We start from the raw sequence: 6,000 nt of genomic DNA on the forward strand, positions 1-6,000 counted from the left end.
ATAGATCCATGAACAAATATTCCCTAATTCAAAAAATTTATTTTTTTTAAGCCCTTAACCTTCCCTCTTAGAATCAATATTATATATTGGTCCCAAGGCAGAAGAGCAGTAAGGGCTAGGAAATGGGGGTGAAGTGACTTGCTCAGTCACCCATCTAGGAAATATCTGAGTCCAGATTTGAACCCAGGACCTCTTGTGTCTAGGCCTAGTTCTCAAATCCCTTGAGCTACCTAGCTCCTCCCCCTAATATATTTCCTATGCTTTTATTGAATTAAATTTCTACCTAAACAACTCACTTTTGCTTGATGCTGACTTACTAAAAAGGCCTACAGGTCACCCTGAAAGATATATTAGTCTCTGAGGACAATTCTTTAAAAAAAAAAGTTTAATTCTTATCCTTGAATTCCAAAGCTTCCACTATGGCATTTTGAATTGTCTTTTTTGTTGTTGTTTTTAAATTTATTTAGAATATGTTTCCATGGTTTCATGATTCATGATCTCTCCTTCCCTCCCCCCTCCCAGTGCAATTCCACTGGTTTATACATGTATCATTGTGCAAAACCTATTTCCATATTATTCGTATTTGTAGTAGAGTGATCTTTTAATGCCAAAACCTGAATCATATCCCCATTGAACCACGTAATCAATCCTATGGTTTTGTTCTGCATTTCTGCTCCCACAGTTCTTTCTCTGGGTGTGGGCAGCATTCTTTCTCCTAAGTCCCTCAGAATTGCCCTGGATCATCACATTGTTGCTAGTAGAAAAGTCTTTTAAATTTGATTATGCCACAATGTATCAGTCTCTGTGTACAATGTTCTCCTGGTTCTGCTCCTTTCGCTCTGTATCAATTCCTGGAGGTCATTCCAGTTAACATGGAATTCCTTCAGTTCATTATTGTTTTCAGCACAATAATATTCCATCACCAACATGCTGGAGACCATCATACCTGTACAAGGTCACAGTCTGGGGAAATGGGATCTACAAGGCAGCCCCCAGAGAATGAGGCCCCCACTGATCCCCTTCTGTGACTTCTCTCTCCCCAAATTTCCTAAGTAATGGACTTATTATTATTCCCTCCCCAATACAAGAGAAATAATATGAGAACAAATACTTATAGGATCAATACACATATATCCCACCTTAATCCCCCCAGACTATTACCCTAAAAGATTATATTCACAGAATTAAAACCTAGAGATCACTACCCATTGCCCCCCTCCTTTCCTTCTTCACAGAGCCACATTCACACCCATTACAAGCCAGGCAAGCTGAGAACATCAATCACCTTCAATACACATTCCACTTAATTCTGTTTATGGACAGAAACCAGGCAACATTTCCAGGTGCTTTAAAGTAACACAAGAAAAATAGAACTTATAAATTGAGGAAACCTCAAATCTGGTCTATCATTAAATTGCCCTCTAACTTTGTACCTAGCTATGAAATGTTTTGTTACCCATCTCCTAAGTAATTGTGATTGATTGTGAAAGCTGACCAAAAGTAACAATGATTCTCCTTAGGTCAGGGAGAACTAACCCCTAGATCACCCTGTTTAGGTCATTCATCTATAGCAACAATGTTTTGTTGATTATCTCCTTAAGCTACATGTCTTCGTGTTAAGTTCCATTGAAACACATATATAGAAAATTGTGTGCCAAAGAAGTATGTACTTGAAACCCTATATAATAAACAAACCTCCATGCTATGGCAGAACCCTGTGTGATGCCTATGCATGTGGACCTGAGCACACAGTGCTTCTCATCTCCATTACTCGACCGGATTGTCACATCTAGGTGGAGCGAGCCCTCGTCCTCAGGGAGACTGCTAGACGGCTCCCAAAGCCAACAGACAACACAATTTTTTCAGCCATTCCCCAATCAAGGAACACCCCTTCATTTTCCAGTATTTTGCCACCACAAAGAGCGCAGCTATAATTTTTTTATATGTGTATTTTTTCCTATTGTCTCTTTGGGGTACAAACCCAGAAGTGGTATGGCTGGGTCAAAGGGCAGGTATTCTTTTTAAATCCTTTGGGAATAATTCCAAATTGCCCTCCAGAATGATTGGATCAATTCACAACTCTACTAACAGTGTATTGGTGTCCCAATTTTGCCACATCCCCTCCAAGATTTATCAATTTCTTTTGCTGCCATACTGGGTAGTTTGCTAGGTGTGAAGTGGTACCTTAGAGTTGTTTTGATTTGCATTTCTCTAATTATGAGAGATTTAGAACATTTTTTCATGTGCTTATTGATAGTTTTGATTTCTTTATGTGAAAACTGCCTATTCATGTCCCTTGACCATTTGTCAATTGGGGAATGACTTAATTTTGTGTAAATATGATTTATTTCCTTATATATTGGAGAAATTAAACCTTTGTCAGAGAGTTTTATTATAAAAATGTTCTCCAAGTTTGTTGCTTTCCTTCTAATTGTGGTTGCATTGGTTTTGTTTGTACAAAACCTTTTTAATTTGATATAATCAAAGTAATTTATTCTATATTTTGCAATACTCTCTGTCTCTTGCTTGGTCTTAAATTTCTTCCTTTCCTTAGATCTGACAGATATACTATTCTTTGTTCACCTAATTTATTTATGATTTCACTTTATGTAAATCACCCATTTTGAACTTATCTTGGTATAGGGTGTAAGATGTTGATCTAAACCTAATTTTTCCCATACTGTTTTCCAGTTTTCTCAGCAGTTTTTGTCAAATACTAAGTTCTCGTCCCCAAAACTGGAATCTTTGGGTCTATCAAACACTAGCTTGCTGAGGTCATTTATTCCTAGTCTATTCCATTAATCCTCCTTTCTGTCTCTTAATCAGTACCAAATTGTTTTGATGGCCACTGCTTTATAGTACAGTTTAAGATCTGGTGCTGCTAGGCCCCCATCCCTCACATTTTTTTCCCATTATTTCCCTTGCTATTCTTTTATTTATTTGTTTGTTTTCTGTTTTTTTTTTAATTTGGAAAATTTTACTTAATTAATTTAGAATATTTTCCCATGGTTATAAGATTTATGTTCTTTCCCTCCCCTCCTCCCAATCCCCTCCTGTAGCTGATGCACAATTCCACTGGGTTTTGCATGTGTCATTGATCAGGACCTATTTTTCATATTATTGATATTTGCACTAGGGTGATCGTTTAGAGTTTATATTCCCAACCATATCCCCATAAACCCATCAAGCAGTTGTTTTTCTTCTGTGTTTCTACTCCCACAGTTCTCCCTTTGAATGTGGATAGTGTTCTTTCTCATAAGTCCCTCAGAATTGTCCTGGATCTTTGCATTGCTGCTAGTAGAGAAGTCCATTACATTCAATTGTACCACAATGTATCAGTCTCTTGTGTACAATGTTCTCCTGGTTCTGCTCCTTTCACTCTGCATCAGTTCCTGGAGGTCATTCCAGTTCACATGGAATCCCTCCAGTTCATTATTCCTTTGAGCACAATAGTATTCCATCACCAACAGATACCACAATTTGTTCAGCCGTTCCTCAATTGAAGGACATCCCCTCATTTTCCATTTTTTTTTTGCCACCACAAAGAGTGCAGCTATAAATATTTTTGTATAAGTCTTTTTCCTTATGATCTCTTTGGGGTATAAACCCAGCAGTGGTATGACTTGATCAAAGGGCAGGCAGTTTTTTAGTGCCCTTTGGGCATAGTTCCAAATTGTCATCCAGAAAGGTTGGATTAATTCTACCAGCAATGTATTAATGTCTCAATTTTGCCGTATCCTTTCCAACATTTATTAATTTCTTTTGCTGTTATGTTAGCCAATCTGCTAGGTATGAAGTGATACCCCAGAGTTGTTTTGATTTGCATTTCTCTGATTATAAGAGATTTAGAACACTTTTTCATGTGCTTATTAATATTTTTGATTTCTTTATCTGAAAATTGCCTATTCATGTCCCTTGCCCATTTATTGTTTGGGGAATGGCTTGATTTTTTGTACAATTGATTTAGCTCCTTATAAATTTGCGTATGAAACCCATCTCAAAGCTATCGTTGTAATAGAAGGTGGAAACATATTTTGGGTGAATTCATATGTTACCATCTAGCTTAGATATAGCAGCTGCATGTTTGCAAAGAGGTTTGTCATATAAGATTCGTGCAAGAGGATAAGATCCTTTGTAGAATCTCATCCAGAAAATTTGAAAATTTGAGATTAGAAGGATTAACTAATGAATAATAATAACAAGCAAGAATTGATAACAGAAGTGAGATAATTAAAGTAAAAGTTTTTGAAGAAAATGGCAAATATCAAATGATTGTATATATGTAATATCTATTTCTAATTATTTCTAAAGCATTAAACATGTTCTAATACCAAGTTGCAAGCATTGGCTATCAAAGTTTTGCCTAGAAATACTAGTTCTAAAAGTCAGATGCTCTTAGATTCATTAAAATTTCCTTTCAGTCTGTCATTGGTAATTTTCCAAAGGAGTGCATAGTTCAGATAGACATAAAGAACAGCAAAAATTATAGGAAATGTAAATTCTTTTTTTTAAACCCTTACCTTCCATCTTGGAGTCAATACTGTGTATTGGCTCCAAGGCAGAAGAGTGGAAAGGGCTAGGCAATGGGGGTCAAGTGACTTGCCCAGGGTCACACAGCTGGGAAGTATATGAGACTAGATTTGAACCCAGGACCTCCCATCTCTGGGCCCGACTCTCAATCCACTGAACTACCCAGCTGCCCCCGGAAATGTAAATTCTGTAGTGAAAAGAATTGCAATTGGATAGCTTTTACATTAATAACTCAGAATCCTAAGATTTGAGCCAGCTCTCACCATTCGACCTGGCAATGCAAATTTTAGAGACTATGTTAAATTGTATTAAGATCTATTTTTCAAGCAATTTTAGAGAATGATATTATCAGTGACCTGGACTAGGAAAAAGTAGATCTGCCAGAGAAAGGACCAGTGTGCCTGTAGGCAGCCCCCAAAAAATGATGGCAAAAGAAGACGACCCCAGAAATCAGATGCTGCATCATGAGGCTTTATGTCATTGGACGTCATAGACTAGACAGTGGGGGTTGGGTTACCCATCACTTTTGTATCTCTCCTATGCACTATTATTTTTTTGTCTCTATGACCCTTGTTCCAGAAAGGGGAGTGCCCCCAGTGGCTACCAGTCAAAGTATCTATCAATAATTTTTTAACATCATATTCTGAAACTCTTGGATATCATAGTTGGGCCATCCACATAATGTACAGTAATATTGGGGGTGCTTACTGGGGAAATGAAGGCCCAGTTAACCTCAAGAAGCAGAGGAAAGTTTGTGAGAATGTATATTTTGTATCCTGTTTTATTTTTTATGTCAGGGTCTGGAAGGAGAAAGGCCCCAATTCCTTTGTATCAGGGAAAATTACTATGTATTCCTGGTTGGGGTCTGGGTCAGAGAGTCCATCCATTCTGCGATTTTTTGTATTTTCTTTGTTCTTAGGAAAACCCAGTTTTCTTTTCCATAATTTGGTTAATAAATGAAGGGGACAAAGGTTCTTTTTCTGTGTTTGTGTACCCCATGACATGAAGATGGGGAGTAGTGAATGGTTTGATGGACCACTTTTTAAATAACTGTTTACCAATTACAGAACATCTTGGGATGTTCAAGGAAGGGACTGAATAATGAGCTCCTAAAATTCTGTTTATTGAACTGCCTGACCAAGCTTTGGAGTTCCTGGTCTTTAAGAGAGGGCCATTGGCCTATGCCACTTAATTGGATAAAATCCTGGCCTAACCAATGAAATGATATAATCAAAACCTGATATTTCTTATCCAAAATCAACTTCTAGAGATAGTTTTAATTGTAACAAATGTTAACATTTTCTCGCTTCTTCTTTTATAGTTTTCAAGCAAGGAAATTTATTTTTATTGAGAAACCAAGAACAGCCCCTGTAGAAAGATTTTATTTTTCTTAATTCCAAGGTCCATTGACATCACTTAGCGGCCATTATTTCAGTAAAACCAAATGATGGTTCTAAGAAGACACAACAA

This window comes from Monodelphis domestica, chromosome 6 (genome assembly GCF_027887165.1).
Source record: "Monodelphis domestica isolate mMonDom1 chromosome 6, mMonDom1.pri, whole genome shotgun sequence".
NCBI lineage: Eukaryota > Metazoa > Chordata > Mammalia > Didelphimorphia > Didelphidae > Monodelphis > Monodelphis domestica.